This window comes from Balaenoptera physalus (genome assembly GCF_965194825.1).
Source record: "Balaenoptera physalus genome assembly, chromosome: 11".
Classification (NCBI taxonomy): Eukaryota; Metazoa; Chordata; class Mammalia; order Artiodactyla; family Balaenopteridae; genus Balaenoptera; species Balaenoptera physalus.
This window is the reverse complement of record NC_138896.1, coordinates 31,064,258-31,085,345: the sequence shown is the minus strand read 5'-3', so window position 1 is coordinate 31,085,345 and position 21,088 is coordinate 31,064,258. Positions and strand designations below refer to the sequence as shown.

The 21,088-nt window shown below is 37.6% G+C and overlaps 1 protein-coding gene across 12 annotated transcripts in view; it reads right to left on the bottom strand.

Moving 5' to 3' along the window:
* The window catches only part of SUPT3H (SPT3 homolog, SAGA and STAGA complex component), a 446,064-nt gene that overhangs the window by 278,223 nt on the left and 146,753 nt on the right, over positions 1 to 21,088 (bottom strand). The window lies entirely within an intron of this gene.

Below are 21,088 nucleotides of genomic sequence, written 5' to 3'. Positions count from 1 at the left end.
TAACTAACAAAACTGTTGCATCCTTCCTGAGTTCAAGACTGGTCAAAAGGCTCAATGCAAACACTTCTCTGGACAACCTTTATTACATTTAAAGGCACAGGCTCAATGACTGACACACGTTTCAAAACGCTATCTCCCTTTCTTTTCCCTTTTCTGTTCTGCTACTCACATGATAAAGATTGATTTCAAAAAGTTTCTGGGGGCTTCCCTGGCGGTGCAGTGGTTAGGAATCCGCCTGTCAATGCAGGGGACACGGGTTCGAGCCCTGGTCAGGAAAGATCCCACATGCCACGGAGCAACTAAGCCCGTGCGCCACAACTTCTGAGCCTGCGCTCTAGAGCCCGTGAGCCACAACTACTGAAGCCCGCGAGCCACAACTACTGAGCCTGTGTGCCTAGAGCCTGTGCTCCACAACAAGAGAAGCCACTGCAATGAGAAGCCCACACAGCACAATGAACAGCAGCCCCCGCTCACCACAACTAGAGAAAGCCCGCGTGCAGCAACGAAGACCCAACACAGCCAAAAATAAAGTAAATAAAATAAATAAATTTATTTAAAAAAAAAAAGTTTCTGGGATCTCTGCTTTTAAAAATGTTTAAATCAATGCAGCTTTGCAGTATCCATTCATCAATCCAAATAAAATATTAACAATTTTATGAGCATGACAAGAAGCCAATTTTTTTTTTTTAGTGCTCCAATTCCATGACAGGATTACAAACAAGTGTGAGGAAAAAAAAAATACATATCATATAAAAGTATCTAGGACTTCTCTACTATATATATTAGATTAATGAATTTTTTGACTTTTGATCAGAAAGATTTTTGGAATAACTAACTTGAAAGAACAATTTGTAATTTTTTTGATTAAAAAATGTAATACGTAATTCTGTGACTTTGTTTTGACCGTTCCACACGGCTTGCAAGATGTCAGGGACTGAACCCTGGCCCACGGCAGTGAAAGCACCGAGTCCTAACCACTGGACTGCCAGGGAACGCCCCTCTGTGACTTTTTAATACCATAATTTCTACAGTACTAGTGAAAAAAGAACACAGGATTCTGAAAAATATGTTAAAATCAAGATACAAGTGCAAAGAATTTAACAGCCATCACCATATATCCTTGATCTCTGCTGATTTCATCAGAGAACACTAATAAGTAAATGGAATTCCACTTCTAATAATTTTCAATGAAAATGCAATTAGCTGGCAAAAGTAAAAAATTTTTTCTGCTATAAACAATGATGAAACCTTCATTTTTCCTTCTTTCACCTTCAAAGGATTATTATTCAATTCTATTTTGTTTATATATAACATTGTTTTCAGAAAGGAGTTTTAGTCATGTCGTAATAATTTAAAAGGCTTAACAACATATGACTCAGAAAAAGTAATGTCAATTTTTATATTTTAAAATGTCATATTATTTTAAAATGCAGTAATTAAAATCAGTTTCCAAAAATAAATATACAATTTAACATTTTACTTATAATGTATTATAAGTGAAATTCCCTCATTCCAGATTAGTCATTCTCAAACCTGGCTGCACATTAGAATCACCTAAAGATCTGAAAAACATACCAATACCAGAACTCCACCCCCAGGATGTTCTGATTCAGTTGGTCTGGGTAGAGCCCAGGCATCGATATTTTTAAAAAGTTTTTTAGGTGAATCTAATATTTAGCCAAGGATGGGAATCACTGTTCTAGGTCAAGACCAGCATTCTACAACTTAGATATCTAAAATTATAACTTTTGAAAACTATTTAATATAATTATTTTATAATTTCAAGCCCTAACACAGTCACTTTTCCGAAACTCTGATCTACATTCGTTTTCTAACCTCTGCATTCTTCTTTATCAAATAAAATAAAATGGATTATTTAATAAGGAATCCTCCAAACATCCTTTTTTGATTACTTTATACAGTGTACACATTTATGTATCTAAAGTGGTTCCACAACTGTCATGCAAAATTCTTTCAAAAACTGTCAAGTCATAATACCACTAAAACTTTCTTCATTACTAATTCTTCCTTTTAAAATTGAAGTATAGTTGACTTAGTCTCAGGTGTACAGCAAAGCGATTCAGTTATAAATATATTTATTTTCAGATTATTTTCCATTATAGGTAATTATAAGATGAATATATTTCCCTGTGCTATACAGTAAATCCTTGTTGCTTATCTATTTTATGTATAGTAGTTTGTTAATCCCATACTCCTAATTTAGCTCTCCCCCCTCCCTTCCCCTTTGGTAACAATAAGTGTGTTTTCTATATCTGTGAGACTATTTCTGTTTTGTATGTAAATTCATTTGTATTATTTTTTAGATTCCACCTGTAAGAACTATGTAACATTCGTATTTCTCTGTCTGACTTACTTAGTATGATATTTTCTTACTTAGTATGATATTTTCTAAGTCCATCCATGTTCCTGCAAATGGCAATATTTCATTCTTTTTTATGGCTGAATAACAGTCCATAGTGTGTGTGTGTGTGTGTGTGTGTGTGTGTGTGTATCTCACAACTTCTTAAACCAATTGTCTGTTGTTGGACTTCCATTGTTTCCATGTCTTGGCTATTATAAATAGTGGCAAAAGACCTAAATAGATATTTTTCCAAAGGAGACACACAGATGGCCAACAGGCACATGAAAAGATGCTCAGCATCACTAATTATTAGAGAAATGCAAATCAAGACCACAATGAGGTATCACTTCACACCAGTAAGAATGGCCATCATTAAAAAGTCTACAAACAATAAATGCTGGAGAGGGTGTGGAGAAAAGGGAACCCTCTTGCACTGTTGGTGGGAATGTAAATTGGTGCAGCCACTATGGAGAAGAGTACGGAGGTTCCTTAAAAAACTAAAAATAGAACTACCATATTATCCAGCAATCCCACTCCTAGGCATACATCCAGAAAAGATGAAAACTAATTCAAAAAGATACATGCACCCCAATGTTCCTCATTAATAATTCTAATCCTAACCTACAAGGAACACTTTGAAAAGGGCTTTATGTAGAAGTTAGCTTTTCGATAACTACAGATCAATGTTTAAAGCTAAAGCCTCGATAAAATAAAAGGTGCTTAATATTTCCTTGGAAAAATCAAGTAGTATCATTTTTTAAAAATAAATTTATTTATTTATTTATTTTTGGCTGTGTTGGATGTTTGTTGCTGTGCACGGGCTTTCTCTAGTTGTGGCGAGCCGGGGCTACTCCTCGTTGTGGTGCCGGTTTCTCATTGTGGTGGCTTCTCTGGTTGCGGAGCACAGACTCTAGGCGCACAGGCTTCAGTAGTTGTGGCACGCAGGCTCGGTAGTTGTGGCTCGCGGGCTCTAGAGCGCAGGCTCAGTAGATGTGGCACGCGGGCTTAGCTGCTCCACGGCATGTGGGATCTTTCCGGACCAGGGCTGGAACCCGTGTCTCCTGCATTGGCAGGTGGATTCTTAACCACTGCGCCACCAGGGAAGCCCTCAAGTAGTATCACTTTTAAAGTATCATCTCACTTGATTCTCAAAGGCACACTGTAAGTCAGACACAACAGGGTTTTATCCCTGTACAGCAAGAGGTTAAGGGTTCACTTAAAGTAATGTGGCTTCTGTGGCCAAATTCAGAATTGTTTTAATTTTCTATCGACAGAATTTCAAACAGGGAAATGAGATTTTTCAAACAAAAATAATCTGTCCAGGTATATATTGCATTGTGCAAAGATAAGCTGAAGTCCTAATCCCCTGTACCGTGTCATGTGACCTTATTTGGAAATAGGGTCATTATCCATGCTATTAGTGAAGATGAGGTCATACTGCAGTAGGGTGGGCCCCAAATCCAATGTGACTATTGTCCTAATAAAACAATGACCACGTGAAGACACAGAGACATGGAGAGAACACCATGTGAAGATGGAGGCAGAGATGATGTGACTCATCTAAAACCTACCAGTCCCAACGGTCGCCAGCTAGAATCACCAGAATCCAGAAGAGAAGCATGGGACAGATTCTCCCTCAGAGCTTTCAGAAAAAAACCAAGCCTACTGACACCTCGATTTAAGACTTCTAGCCTCCAGAACTATGACACAATAAATGTATCTTCTTTTAAACCACCCAGTTTGTGATACTTTGTTGCCAGCAGCCCTAGGAAAGAACACAGTACAATTATACTTTATGAAACAGAGTACTATAAGATGTGTTTCATTATTTACAAAAAGAGGGAAAAGATTTTTTTTTTAATTAAGAAAAAAAGACAAAGAGGCAAATAATATGGATCCTGATCCTAGCTCCAAGATTTACTTGTTGATTCTGTTTCTGCAGCTATAATACAACTTTCTCTTCTCAGGGTAGCTCAGAGAGTTGTGAGGATAACATGAGTCTCATAAACAACACACACAGTTATTAGGTATAATTATCATAATGTTGTAAATTACTCTTAAATTATTCCCCATGAGTATATTAGTCCAATAGGACTTATAAACTCCCTAAAGACAAGAATTATATTTGTAATCCCACAGAACCCCAACATAAGGCTGAGTAAAGACTAGACCTAAAATAAATACTTGATTTAAATTAAAAAATCAAGCCAGAGGTCTTAACATAGCTTATTCAGCAAACTATATATATATATATATATATATATATATATGTAAATAGTGAAAAAAAGCTCTTACTACTTCACAATACCATATTAATAAACTCATATTGTTTTGTCTATCTGCATTGTGTCTTCTTGATCCCGTAATAATTTTCAAGTTTATCTTACACACACACTTAACAAACATACATGAGTAGATTTACCATGAAGTTAACAAAATTAAGCTTCAGGTCTCCTCGTTTGTATCAACTCTTTCCCTGGGCCTGGTGAGATCTAAGATACATGGTCGTATGATTTTATTTAAAAAATCAACTAAAATAAAGTATTTTCACTACAGTCAGTTAAGAAAGCTCTTTCCATACTAACTTCCATCCATCACAGTTTCCTCTTGCTAGGTGACTTTGAAGTGGTCACGGGCAGTTTTAGAATCCAGCTAAGGGAAGGATGAAATGGGGACACCTTTTGTTTGGGGTTAGTGTGATATATTTAGTGGTTAACAGTCCTTGTATGGTTATTGCCAGTTGTCAGCATATAGGAATGGCTTCCAGAAATAGTCCTATTTCCCACTGTATTGACTCATCTATTTTATGCTATGAAGGGGCAAAGCCAGAAGTCATACCGTGATAGAAACACAGGTAGAGCTCCTGGCACCCAGAATACGTAGACAGTGGGAAAACCACAACAACACGCACCCCACCACTACCAGTCACCCTGAGGCACATGGTCCCTGCTAGGCACTGGGGGTCTCTCACTGGGGAAAGTGGTTGCAATGTCAAAGAAATAACAGACAGCAAAGGGCTTCAAATCCAAGTGGTAACGAATATGGCTCTCGATTTGACTGAGTATCCATCTCATTGCTGCATTCCACAAACCATAATGGAGTACGTCAAAAAATCTATGCAACTGTGTTGAAGTCCTGCCTCACATCCCTACCCTCCCACTCCCACTGAAGAGCATGACCAAGCTATCCAGTTCTCCAGTCATCTTTGCAGGTGGCCAAGCCTCTACAATTCACGGTCAGTTTGCCATCAAATATGACAGTATGCCAGATTTGCTCAAGCTTTTTGGCAATGCAACAGGCCCATTTTCCTATGATGCATGGCAATACTGAATTTGGTAAAGCCACCTTTCCTTCTGGTGAAAGATTATTGGGCATATTTGAATGTACCTGCTCAGATTACTTCTCATGAGATCACAACCCAAATACTTAACTGGCTGCCAGCGGGGCATCTGAAGGTTCACAGTCAATGAGACCTTTCAGATTATCTGAGGTGCAGATCAAAATTGGCATCCCAGGGAAAGGATCTACTGATAGGCAGTTACCATCATTGGATCTACTGTCATCTACAGCCTCACCCAATACCTAAACATCAACCTTTCTTCAGAGACAGTTGTCACGGAGACTAGCTAGAACCATGCAGAGTCTCCCATAACCCACAATTCAACTTCACTGTTTCTGAACAGTCAGCAATTCCAGGTTAGTTTAAATAGACTACAAATTTTTAGTTTCTACACAACTCTTTCATAAAGTTATGATCTTTAAATTAAAGTATTTTAATTATTTTCTTTGTTTAGCTATTAACACTGAGATCCATATTTAGTTAGCTTCTCCCTATTACATTTTTTGTTGGTTGGTGGGTCTTGCTCTTGAACTATTTTATTTTCTGTTGGTTTCAGAAATGTAAGATTGAAATATTAATACATTTCAGCTCAGTTCAGTAATGTCAGGAATTTTTCAAAAACAATTATTAGTCTAAGCCTGTTTCCTGAAGTAGAAACAGAAGCCACAATTTAAAAACACAAAAGTAACAACAAGATGGTCCCAACATCCCCCAAATTAGTTATAGGTTATAAATAACAAAAGAAATTTGGGTCCTTTATGGTCTAGTCATCAGAGAAATGAAACAGAACTTGAAAATATCATTTGAAATGTAGGGACCATAACGGCTATTATAAAGCATGTCATGTACTTCTCAAATGGTTAAAACCAAGATCATTAACAAAGATACCAATGTGTTTCTCTTAAACAGCCATTTGGCAGGCAGAGATGTAAGTCATTTATGTTCTTCTCAATTAAGACACAAACTCACTAATTGTTTATTTTGAAAAATTGTTAGTATGAGGTAGGTCTCCAAACAAGGCAGTTAAAACTTTCTGGAATGTTAAAAGGGCCTTTACAAAAAGATCTATTGCAAGTATTTGGAGGAGTAGCACAAGAGTAGGGCTTTGCAGTAGAAGAGAAAACATTTTAATTGCATGACCAAATGTTTTCTTGAAAATTAGTCTAAAATTAGATGACCAAAAATATAAGTACTATGTCTACAGTCTAGAGATATAAAGATTTTCCATAAAAATGAATGAGCACAACACACAGATTCTGCAAGCATAGCAAAATCTGAAACTAAAAATATTGTTTTAGCTGGTAAAAACATTTTTTACATGTAAGTGAATTATGGTGAGTTTCCTAACTGCTTGAAATGAATACTGAATTGAAACAAAAAAAAAATTCTGTAAAATTTGTATGTTTAAATGAGAAGAGTACAATAAGAAATTAAAGTACAAAGAAAAAAAAAAAGAACACAGTAAGACTACTCATAGAAGCAAAGGAGGTGTACTTTGTAGGAGATACAATGCTTTTGTTATACAAGGAAAAATCTAGATACCCAAAGATTCTACTCTAGGTCTTGATAAGAAACTCCTTCTACAAAATCTTTTAACCAGTCCACAAATTTTCTTGCCTCTGAAACATTACCCTGTTTAACTGATAAATGATGGTGTTTAGAAGGAAGCATTACCTGGGCCTGGTTATAAACATGACTCTTGGGCCACAGAATAAGGAACACTAGTTCATAGCCACATTCTAAGTTTTGGGTTGACTCCACTCACCTCGGGAGACCTGACTCCTATTCAGGGCAATACTTTTCTATAAGAGAAGTTTCTAAGAGCACAGACACCAGTGAAATCTCTCCATTGTGAGAATGGGGTTAGCTGCTCACCAGATACAACCAAGGACCCATGATCTTTCCACCTTACAACTCTGCTCTTCATCCTCATGCTTGTCCCCTAGATGTCAGAGGACTACTGCCACACTCTGCAACTTATATCAACAGTCATCTCAGAAGGAAAAGGGTGATGCAGTACCAGTCACTTTGCAACCGTTATCAAAAAAAGCAAAAGCCCTACAGCAGTCTTTTACTTACTACTCATCAGCTTACCCACCTCTAACTATTAGGGTGATTGGAAAAGATACAATTAATCCTATTTCACGGATTCCATATTTGCAAATTCATCTACTCACTAAAATCTGTTTATAATCCCCAAATCAATACTTGCAGTGTTTCCACAATCATTCACGGACATGTGCAGAAAAATCTGAGTTGCTGATATACGAAATCCCAGCTGAGGTCTAACAAGGTGACAGTGTGCCTTCTCTTTTCAGCTCTCATACAGAGGTGACCAAAGGATGGGGACGGAGGAGGCAGAGGAATGTAGTGCAAGAAGCTCCTACTCTAGGATCAGCTGGATGGGGTTTGAATCTTAAGTCTGGGACCTGTCAGTGGGGAAGCCTCAGTGAGTGAGTTAACACTCTGAGCCTCGTTTTCTCTTTTATAAAATAAAGAAATTAGACTCTACTAAGATGAGTTGTTTTTAGGATTTACAGTCTGTGTGAGCGGGGGGGGGGGGGGGGGGGGTGCGCACGTGCACATATTTCCCATAGGAGCAATGGTTCAGGATTCCTGGCAACTTTACAGAACCTACCTTTTGCCAATAACAAGAATCAACCACATTTACCTTTTCCAGGCATCTCTCTATAGAGGTAGACATGGAAGGGGTTTGGAAATGAGTGGCCAACCTACAAGTATCTACGTCACTGATGACTCACCAATGCTTTAAGGTGAATTTTTCTGCCTTTGTTTGCTTGGCCTAAGATTCAGTGCTTCTCAAACTTTCCACAAAAGTTCCCCCAACGTCAGAGGAGAAGAACATGTGTGCCAGACAGTTTGAGGAATGTGCCACAAAACAGCGTGCCATAAACAGATTATTCCTTTACAGACTCATATTTTATCATAAAAACTCATCCCAATATATAAAAATTATTTTGGAGTTCTGCTTCTGCTTTAGGATGTAGAAAACCACAAGAGAATGTTGCTCCAAACTGAAGAATGAGAAAACTCCAGATAACCTATAAAATCATAACTTTTCTTGAGCCCATCAGAGAGCTGGGGTTACAAGGCACCAAGTACAGAAATTCCAGAGTAACAAAAGCCTCTCAGGAGAGACTGGATACACAAACTATCTCACCACTGATGGAGCAATGGAGAAAGAGGTGGCCCCTATAAAAGTGGGTAAGAAGAAAACAGGTAAAATTTTAATGAATTTTAAAGGGTGAGCATGGGCCTCAGTGGCACATATATAAAACCCCATCCACCTCCTCAGAACATTATCTTATACTAAACAAAAGCTTATGCTACTAGGGGAGAAGCAGAAAACCCTCTTGCCCAGATTTGGTGTAAGTCTGCTAAAGCCCAAGACCCCACAGATACAAGGCAAAGTTTGCTTCCACAGGAGGATGAACCAGTACACAGAGAAGGCCACACTCCCAAGGCCCATGTGCACAGGGCCACTGAAGATTAAGGCTGCACAAGAAGAACTGAGAAACTTCCATCCTGTCCTCACCACAAGCCCCACATCCAGTAACAAGAAACAGCATTGTACTGCCGGGAGAAAGCAAGAGCACAGAGAGAGATGCCCTCTCTGTGATGCAGGCATCTCTGTGTTGAAAGAAAAACCCACCAGCACCACAGACCCCACAATAAGCACGAGGTAACATCAGCTCCCACTGGAGAAAATCAAAGTCTGGTGCCCTAAAGGTGACTGCAGCAACAAAAAAAATCCAAACTCTGCTCAACTGCTGGTTGACTCAATCACCCATGCTTAACAGTAGAAGAGGTGTGCTCATTTCCAGGAGTAAATACTATTTAGCAAAATACATACTGTTCTTCTACAAGCAATATACAGCATTCAATCACAGTTATGAAATACACAATAAAAGCAATTAAACAGCAACCAATTGTCAAAAGATAAAGCGGACAACAAATCCAGGATCAGAGATGATCCAGATGTGGGAAATACTATATAGGAAATTTAAAATAACTATCAGCAATATATTAAAGGTCTAGTGGAAAAAGGCACAACATGCATGAACAGATGGGGAATTGCAGCAGAGAGATGGAACCTACAAAAAATGTCAAATGGAAGAGCTAAAAATAAAAAATAGAATATCACAGATTAATTCCTTAGATGGGCTCATCAGCAGTAAGGACACAGCTAAGGGAAGAATCAGTAAACTTGAAAAGGTGAACAGAAATTATTCAAGCTGGAATACAAAGGGAAAAAAAACCCGAAAGAAAGAGAACAGAGGATCCAAGAGCAGTGGGATAATATTAAATGGTCTAACATACATAAAGTTAGAATGTCAGAAGGAGAAGAAAGTCTGATACTGGGGGGAAATAGTTGTAAAACAGATACATGATAAAACACTTGTATCTGGAATATATAAAGAAATCTCGCAACTCAATAATAAAAAAGACCACCTCCCCAAACACACACACACAAATAAAAAGAAAACCAATAAAAACTGAGCAAAGGATTTGAATAGACACTTCACAAAAAAAGATATTCAAATGGCTAATAAGCACATGAAACAATGCACATCATCATTAGTCATTAGGGAAATGCAAATGAAAACCACACTTACATACCACTACATACCCACTAGAATGGCTAAAACTTAAAAGACACAATGCCAAGCGTTGGCAAGGATGTGAAGTAACAAGAACTCTCATGCACTGCTGGTGGGGAAGTCAAATTGCATGACCCCTCTGGAAACTACGTTGGCAGATTTTTTTATATAGCTGAACACATGCTATATGACCAAGCCATTCCACTCCAAGGTTATTTACCCAATAGGGTAACCAAATGGTTAAAAAAAAAAAATAGCCTTAAATTTGAACTGTCAGGAGTATATTAGGATCTCTGAGACGATACAACCCTGTCGCCTAAGACTGCTCCTGGGCAGGATTCCCCAAATGGGTTAAATGCTTTGAATGAATAGAAATTATAGGCACTCTGAAGCCTAGCCAAAGTCATTATTTTCCTTCCACCTTTAAACTAATGCTATGGCTAGAAGGAAGAGGGAAAGAAGTGATGACAACAAAAAGTGTGTATTTCAGGTATATCAAAGTCTGATGCTCTCTTGGAATTTCCCTTGGACCTTTACATCTGGCCCCATTGCTCTCAACGGGCTTGCTAAGTGATAACTAAGCATTTGCCTTTCCTGTAAAGCTGCTACAATCCATAACTCTGAGTGACTGGGAAGCGGTCATGTTAAGAAACTTCTTAAGGGTAAGTTTTGTTAGTGTGACCAACAAAAGTGGGGGGTGGGGAGTGGGGGGTGGCTTGATGAATTCTGTTTTACTAATCTTTTCTACCTTTGCTCAAGTGCTAAATCAGCTGCTTTATATTTCTCAAGTCTTAATCATCTGCGTCTTTTGGTTAGACTCAACATTTATTACTTTAAGGATTTTGGCATATAATTTAAAACCCTAGGAAGGAAGAGACTGGTGATTTTGGCTGATTTTTTTCCTTTCTGCCTGGAATAAAGAAAATTTAGAAGATGATGAAAACACTGAGAGAAATATTTACTGAACTTTTGATGAAACATGGCAATAGCCTGATTCAGGTCTTGATTCTGACACTGGCAATTAAAGCTCCCTTCTCAAATCATGTGAAACTGTATCCCTGATCATGCTGTTAACAATATCTTTTGGTCTTAGTTTGTGATTAGAGCATTGTTTACCTGGGTTCCTCAAGAAAGTATTGCTTTCTGAGACTTCCACAATTTATGCTAAGAAGTACTTCATTACAGCGGAAATTGTTCATAAATTAGCTATCATAAGTAGCATGATTAACTATCTGTGAGAATTTTCTTAGCCCCATGCTTCCCAAACTGGAACCAGGTATATTTCCATCTCCAAGGACAACAGAAAGTCATAAAACACAAATGGCATGCCTTCAGTGGACATCAGGTTTACTTCATATTATGCAATTTACAAATGATTTTTTAAAGGCAGATTTAGTGAGATATAATTTCCATGCAGTAAAATTCACCCTTTTTGAATGTATAGTTTTGACAAATGAATATAGATGTGTAACTGCCACCACAAGCAAGATAAAATATTTCCATCACTCCCAGAAGTCTTGTGTCCTTTATAGAAAATTCTTGCCCCCATCTCTGCCAACCACTGATCTGTTCTCTGTTCCTATAGTCTTGCCTTTTCAGGCATGTTGTAATAATAAAATCAGACAGTATGTATTCTTTTATGGCTTAATTTTTTCATGTAGTATAATACTTTTTGAGATCTATTCATGCTGTGGTTATCCATAATTTGTTGCTATTTATTGCTGGCTAGATTCCATTGTATAGAGGTACCATAAGTTGTTTATTCATTTACCAGTTGATGAACATTGAACTGTTTCCGGTTTTGACAAATTATGAATGAAGCTGTTACAAACATACACTTCCCTCTACCCCTAGGATATCCTTATGTCTCACTCCTTTACTTTTTCTCAAGACTCTGCTCTAATGTCATCTGTTCAGAAAGGTCTTCTCTGACTATCTATTTGAAATGGCACTTCCCATCACGCTCTGGTCCCCTATCTCCTGTTTTAGTCCTTCAAAGTGCTTAGGATTACCACCATTTACATTACACATTTTACAAAAAAGAAAGACAGAGATCATATTAGCCAGGGTTCTCCAGAGAAACAGAGACAGCAGGATATGTCTTTATATATATAGAGAGAGAAACAGAGCCAACAAAATATATTTACATAATTTTAGACCTGAAATCTAGCCTAATTCATTCATTTACAGATAGGGAAAAATTAAGCCCAAGATAGTAATGTAATTTGATCTAACATTAAATCCATTACTCTTTTAACTACTCAAATGTGATCTTATTATCAGAAGCAACAACTATGCTACTGTTACACAAAAAGCAAAACAAAGCAATTATTCTGGGAAGATAAACATCATTCTAAATCATAAAAAGTACTCTAAATTATGCAGAAATTATGTGGAAAAGGACATTTATAGCTAATATTGTACAAGACTCCCTGAAGACTGATTTTTATTCAATAAATATTCTTGAACACCGGCCAAGAACCAAATGTGTATTGCACTAGATGTTACATTATTCCAAAGACTACTCATTTATAATTAATTAAAGGAATCACTACTCATTGAATAGGCACTTATCAAGTGCTTACAATATAAGAACTATGTAAAACATTGGTCAGAGGTCAAAAAAAAGAAGTTGCTACCTTCAGCCCTTATCTTGAAGTTACTTAAAGTTTGATATCAGAGTTAGAATCTTGTGACTTCCCTGGTGGTGCAGTGGTTAAGAATCGACCTGCCAATGCAGGGGACACGGGTTCAAGCCCTGGTCCAGGAAGATCCCACATGCCGCAGAGCAACTAAGCCTGTGTGCCACAGCTACTGAGTCTGTGCTCTGGAGCCCGCGAGCCACAACTACTGAGCCCACATACCACAACTATTGAAGCCTGCGCGCCTAGAGCCCGTGCTCCGCAACAAGAGAAGCCACTGCAATGAGAAGCCTGTGCACCGCAACGAAGAGTAACCCCTGCTCGTTGCAACTAGAGAAAGCCCACGTGCAGCAACGAAAATCCAACTCAACCAAAAATAAATAAATAAAAATAAATAAATTTATATTTAAAAAAAAATGTGTTTCACATAACCACAATCTCACAAGTTTGAAACAAGTGAGAAAAGAAAAGAGGATTTTCCAGTATTAGTGTAAACATCCAAATTGGGAAGTGACTTTATAAAGTGGAAAAAAAAAAACAACACATGGGACCTGAGGCAGGACCAGAATCTGTTCTGGGCTCCGCCATCAGCAGTCTCCAGGCAAACCAGTTCACGTCTTTGGGCATCTCTTGAAACAGTAAAATGAAGTAGCTCTTCACTGTGAATGTTAATCAGAATCATCTCCTCAGAAGCTTTATAAAAATGTGCCATGTACAGGAGCCACCTCAAAACCATTCAATCAAATGACCTGGGGAAATCTGTGGAAAAGTTCTTCAGATTCTTCTTCCATGGCTCCCTGGTCAGTGATCTATGGTTCTTTCTAACCTCTAAAAGACTCAGTCTGTGAAATGTAGTTTTAGTATTTTCTAGCCAGAACAATAATATACTTAAAATCTCTCATCCTAGTATTTCAAGAACTGCAGTCAAAATATATGAAAAGTGACAAAAATCATTTAAGAAGGATAATCGCCCTGCAATATAATATATTTTTAATTTATAAAGTTAAGCTACAAGCCACTATATAAAGAAGATGCTAAATAAAATTATTTACTTTGAGTCTGGCAACTCAAAATAGATCCCTAGGGCACCGTGCCAGGAGGTGGGAATAGGAAACTGCCCCCCTGCAGCTTGCTTTAATACTTCCCACTCCTATCTTTCAACACAGGAAGTATTATTACCAAGTTGCCTCACTTTGATTTAGGAAAGGCTATGATTTGGAAAACAACTCTTGGTAGACTTCTAGGGAAGAAATCTACCCTTTTAAAGGGCATACTGGCAATAACTTATATTTGCTACAGAGATGGAATTATTATTCGTGGGTTGGTGGAAAAAGAAAAAAATCATTTTTGAACAATTCTGTAAGAGTAGTCCTACACTGGGCACAGATGTGAGCCTTATGGAATACCAATGGAGGACTTTAGGTAGGCCCTGTGTTTCCTTAAAGTTTTTTCTGACTAAAACAAAATCATAGCATATGAAATTTTCCTCAGTCTCCATATGTAGAGCATTTCTCCTCTCTCTCCTACAGAAAAACCTTTCTGACCTCTCCACCCAAATGAAATGTTTATGTTCACTGACTGTTGACTAAGTCCACAATTCCCTTGTAGGTGAAATGAGTTCAAAGAAATCCTGTTTAAGGGAATTAAAGTACATCTGTGAAGTTTATCATCATCTTTAAAAGATGTATTAGTACATCATCACTACCTTTAAAAGGCATATTAGTACAGCATCACTACACGGAAAACTGGTGTTTTGGTTAGTTTTCTTTTTGTTTTTATTTTATTTTCCTTTAAAATACTGAATTTGAAATTCTCGCTTGCTTCTGTGTTGAGAATGTAAAAATAATTTTCTTTTACTTAACTTGGATGCTACAATTACTTAGGTTTCCATAGGGCCTAACACTTCCCCAGCACCTCTATAGTTGTCACTTCTGACTAGTAACAGAAGAATGCCGGGGTACCTTTTGTTAATTTTTTTTTCCAAAATGCAATGGAAGATCAAACAAAATCATTCTGAGATATCATGAGTCCAATATTCAGTAAGATTAATTTTAAAATCAAGACATATTCTTGGAGAATGTAGAAAAGAACATGGAATTTCTAGCCTAACATCTTGGTGGTGTCACTTAACTAGGTGTTATGATCGTGGGCAAATCAATTTAACTGAGATAATAATAGCCCTTCATCAAATTGATGGTAGGATCAAGAGGACATCCTGTACATACAAGGCTCTATAAATAGTAAACTATTACATACATGTTAGCTGCTGGTGTTTCTTAATTTGCATTTTGAAGTGAATCTATAAAAGTCTCTGTCTCTGGCCAATGAAGACTATCAACAAAAGGTTCTTACAGACTTGCTTCAAATCACAAAGGCACCCAGATAAGCCCACTTCTGTCACATCTGATTTCACTGATTATGAATCCTGAGTACCGTGCTCTCCAGCAGAACAGTTCATGTGCGTAATAACTAAATTTCTAAAAAGCAGTCAGTTTTTGTGCCTATACTAGTTTTAAGCATCAGCTTTAAAATCATCAAAACTGCAACAGATTTTAATTAATCTCAGGGCTCTATTAATCAAAAGTACAAAAAGAGGCAAAAAAAAAAAAAGGGCAACTTCTCTGATGTTATCTGCAAAAACAAATACCTTATTTAACATGTTACAAAATGTGTATGAATTTACACCTTTAGTTTTGCTTTTTCTGTTTTTAACACAAACAAGACAAAAATACACTTCAGAAATATTTGCTAGAAATAAAAGCAATACCAACACGGAATAAATGTAAACAAATATGGCAAGCACGCCTACACAGAAATCAGTACACTCTATTTTTAATCAAAACCCCAAACCACCATGGCATTTTTACGGCTTATAACTGAAGAGGACCTTTCAAACCAGTGCCCCCAACTCGAACAGTGAGTCACTTCAAGATTGATAAAAGTAAGATCACAATCTAGGGTAAGACCAACACATTGCTCTTTTAAAGTGTAGACAGCTCTTTGAAATTATCCTTTTCTAGTAAGGCATTCACAAAAATTCCACTTGCTTTTTTTTAAAGTGATGGGATGGGATTCCAGTAGAATATGGTCATTTATTTATTTTCTTATTCGTATTATTTGTAAAATATTATCCTTAAGTTACTCTGTGTATATTTGTATCAATCTTCTTCATCTCAGATTCCAAACTCTTTTAAGCCGGGAATCAAAACTTTCTTATGATTAACAATGGACCCAATATACTCAAAAAAAAAAGAAAAACAAGTCTGAAGACATTAAAAAATTTAGTTGTTGAGCAATTGTACTGGGAATGCTTCAACCCTGATAAAAGAAGAAATGAAAGAATAAGTTTCTTTATCAAAAACTTCTGGGTCCAAAGATGTGATGAAATAAAAATGTACACAAAGCATATAGACTTCCAACTATTGGAGAGGGCACACGTAAACAATCACGTGTTAAACATCCTGATGCCACACACTGAAGAACTCTATGGGTAAATTCTTTGTGGTTTTCTTAGAAAAACACTGTATAATATCTATTTACCAAAATAGGACTGCTCTTAATTCTCATTCCTTCACACGTGTTTATATTTACGGTTACTACTGGAAATATTATTATAAGTCTACATAAACTTAAATAAAACATTTTCCCAACTATTTTAAGCACAAATTTAGCACCGAAGTAACATGTACTAATATTATATTTTTATAATTACAAACACAGTTAGGTAAGGCTCATTTATTAATAAAAGCAGCTAACGCAGTACTCAGTATACGCCAGCACTGTGCTAAGAGCTTTATAAGCATAATCTCATTTAATCTACAAAACAGTAGTGTCCCTGTTTTACAAAGGTTATCCACTTTATCCATGGTCACATAATTGCAGGATCCAGATTCGATCAGATCAGCTCTACTTAACTCCAGAGCTGAACTCTTGCTACCACAAAACAAGCTATTTTTCATTAAATGGCACTGTCACAAACATCTTTCTCCTGTAGTGTATGATTCTTTTTAATGGTTCTAAACCAACAACTGCAAACCCTGCTTTCTCAATTGGGGCTTAGAATCTTAGCAGGTTGGGGAGGACTGTTGTCAGCACAGAGCCAGAAAGGACCACAAATACATTTCAAAAGTCCTACAGATAGATAGATGCTTCAGAGACAGTAACATGTCTTTAACGATGCCCAGAGCAAAATTCAGCTTGGCTGTCTCTTTTTTAGGGGACGATATCCCTGATGTCCTACCTTGTATACCCAAAAGTAATTCTATTACAGCGCTAATCGCATTGTACTGTCACTATCTACTTTATTGTTCTACTCAACCTACTGCCTTCTGCCTTTTTATCTTTGTGCCTCCCATACCCTCACACTTTACTAGAAAATAGAACATCTGTATCAGACCTTCCTGGCTGAATTATCAGACAGTCGTTGAGAGCCCACAGTTTTAATTGCTCATGAATTCCCTGCACCATCGTGGGCAAGATTACCCATTTTTCTAATCCTCAGGTTTGTCAATACACGAAATACATGAAAACATATTACAGTCACAAAATAAGTGTCTAATATATGTTAGGTTTTGCTTTTCCCTAAATGAATAAAATAAAAAATTGACCTTTTACATCTTTGGAGTTTGGGTCCTCCTTTATAACATAAGGATATTTTAATCATATTATCTCAGAGTCTGACCCCTTTCTTGCTAATCTATAACACATGCTCCAAACCTAAGAAGATACAGACCATGAGGCATTTTAAGAATCACCAGGCATAAACAGTGAGGTGAGTAAGTGGAAAACTGAGCAAACATTAACATCGACTGCCATAATGGTGCATAATGCTAACTGCTTAAATGGGCTTTCACTTTTATGAGCTATCAATCAAAATATCACCTTTGCAAAACACTAACAGAACAACACATGAATAGTTCGGAGTAACAGACTCTGTTTAAAATGAACATTTATAAAAATGGTTTTTACATTGTATTTCACCTTCTGAATGTTCTGAAACTGAATTATATTCTCCAAATGTTTTGATGAACTAACTTTAAAAATATATATGGATATTTTAGGGTACTGAATTAGGTACAGTAAAAAGATAAGTGGCTCCTAGGAAATGTGGGGCAGGGAAGGAGGAAGGATGAATAAGTAGTGCCCAGGGCATATTTAGGACAGTGAAACTATTCTGTATGACACTGTAAAGGTGGACACATGTTATTATACATTTGTCAAAACCCAGAGAATGTATATGTCACATCATTAGTTGTAACAGATGTAGCACACTAACGCAAGAAGCTAATAATAGAGGAAAGGTCGGGGAGAGGGGAGAAGGAAGAGGGTACTTGAGAACTTTCTGTACTTTCCACTCGTGTTCCTATAAACCTAAAACAGTTTTTTAAAAGTCTATTAATTAAGAAAAAACAGTTTTGGAAATAGATAATGGTGATGGTTGTGCAACACTGTGAATATAATTAATGCCACCAAATTGTACACTTAAAAATGGCTAAAATGGCAAATTTTATGTTACATATATTTTACCACAATAAAAAGGATCTGAGACACTCCTTGTTTGATAAGAAAATAATTCTGTGATTCTAGGGAAAAAATGCTAATAATGAATCACAATCCAATGTAGAAATCAGTGAAAATCTTCATGGAAAAAATTTTCATGAGATACTATTCCACTATAATAAGAATATTTAATTTTACTTTTAAGTGCTCCATGTTGACAAAAGCAGTTTCTTGCGGGACTTCTGGTTCTGTCATGATGGAAAGCCCCATACCTCCCAAGTCTTTCTGCTCACAACTAAAAAACCCTAGATGTAACACAACAAAGAAGCATAGGAAGTTTCTGAAAGGCAGAAAAAGAAGGCTGGCTGCCTAGAGACCTCACCTCTGGAGGAATAACATGGCAGTGCGTGCCCTGGGTTTCCTACTGCCCCCCATGTGTCCCAGGCAGGGTACTCTGCAGAAGACTGATTGCAGGACCTCCAAGAAAAGCCTCCGCCCGCCCCCCAGCCAAGGACCAGGAAAAGGGTAGACCAACAACAGAAAATATTTTTGGCAATACTTATCTCCCTCCAGCCGATCACTAATGGAAAAACTATGCTCCACTTTCAGCAGGCCAAATGAGAAGTTAAAGTTCCAGCCTCAACCCCCTCCCCACCCTATCCTTCACACACAGAAGCAGTCAGCCTCATTCACCCACCAGCAATCAATCAGGAAGTTGGGCGGGCAGGCTGATCTTCCATCCTCCACCAGGGAAAACCAAGGGATGCACTAACTCCCCGCTGGGAAACTGTCAGTGGGCTGAGGGGAAGCTGATCTTAGATTCCCCTCTGTTGCTCATTCTCCTCAGTCGCTAGAATGCCCCCAGTGAAGCAGCATCTGTAAGGCAGAGCAAAAAGCTGAGCCTCCTCCCCTACCCAGCAGCAATGAGATGTACTAAGAAGGCAGTCCAAGGCAGAGCGAGTCACCATGATTCCTACTGTCAGTGCAGTCCACGAAGGAGCTGAGCCTCACCTCCCTCACAATCAATGAGACTGACCAAGACTGCACAAGGGGAGACTAGCCCCTGCTTCACTTTCCCTCTTCCCTTAGTGTCACTGAGGCCCAGTGGGGAGCTGAATCTCCATACCCACCCTGCAGTGCCAAGCAGGGCTGGTCAACACTCCTATTCCCCACTCCCCTGGTGTCAGCAGTGCTCAGCGGGAAGCAGAGTCCCAACTCTGAATTCACAAGGCCAAAGGAGGTAGTGGGATGCAGAGCTAGTTGGCACTCCACTCCTTCCATCCCGACCCTGATGGTGGCAGGCTCAGCAGGAAACTGACACTGTAACCCAAAACCCCAAGAGGGGAAGGTGAATCTCCAACCTACCATCTGCAACAAGGCAGTGGGAGTCAGTGTCCTACTTTTGCTACAGGGGTCCTGGAGTATGGGTTGGGGAGGAACCTAGTGGGACTCTGAACATACACAAACACCCAACCCTCGTGCTACACTTCAACTGGAGGCCTAGCTGATTTAAAAATATATATATATAAAATTCAATGGGATCAAGAGTCTCGTAATATCAGGATATAATTGAAAAAATCACTGCCATACCAAGAACCAGGAAAGCACAACATGAGTGAGAAAAAAACCAACAAATGTCAAGCCAAGGTGAATCAGATGAATCAGATGACAAGGATTTTAAAGCAGCTGCAACACATGCTTCAACAAGCCATTAAAGTTCTGTTAACACAAATTAATAAGTTTTTTAAAATAATCAAATAGAAAGCATAGAACTGAAAAAATATTATAAAAGAAATAAACTCACTGGATGAACTCAATGCTATAGTTAAGATGACAGAGAAAATCTTCAAGCCCAGATGGTTTCACAGGAGAATTCTATCAAACACTGAAAGTAGAATTAATATAGATTTTACACAATCTGTTCCAGAAAATCAAAAAGGAGGAAAAATGTGCCCACTTATTTCAGGACTATTACTCTGATACCAAAACAAAAGGAGTCCAAAGCACAACAAAACCACAACACAGTATAACAAAGGGGGGGAGGAACTACAGACCAGTACCTCTCATAAATTTAGATGTAAAAATTCTCAACAAAATATTAGCAAATCAAATCCAGCAGTATATCAATATAAAAAGAATTATATACAATAACCACTGGAATTTATTCCAGGTACACAAGGCTAGTTCAATATTTATAAATCAATCAATGTAATCTACCATATCAACAGACTAAATAAGAGAAATCATAAGATCATGTAAATTGATGTAGACAAATCACCTGACATAATCCAACATCATTTCATGATAAAAATTCTCATCAAATGCTTTCCTCCTAAGATGTGAACAAGGCAAGGCTGTCTGCTCTTACTACTCTTATTCAACATAGCACTGAAAGTTCTAGCCACTGCAATAGGACAGTAAAAAGAAATAAAAGTATCTCTATTTGGAGATGAATGCTTCTCTACATGGAAAATTCCAACAGATTTGCCAAAAAAACTCTTAAAACTGTTCAGTTACTTTAGCAAAGTCACAGGATACAAGACTAACACACAAAATTAAATTTCTATATGCCAAAAAGGAACATGTGGAAACCAAAATTAAAATATTATGTATAATCACACAA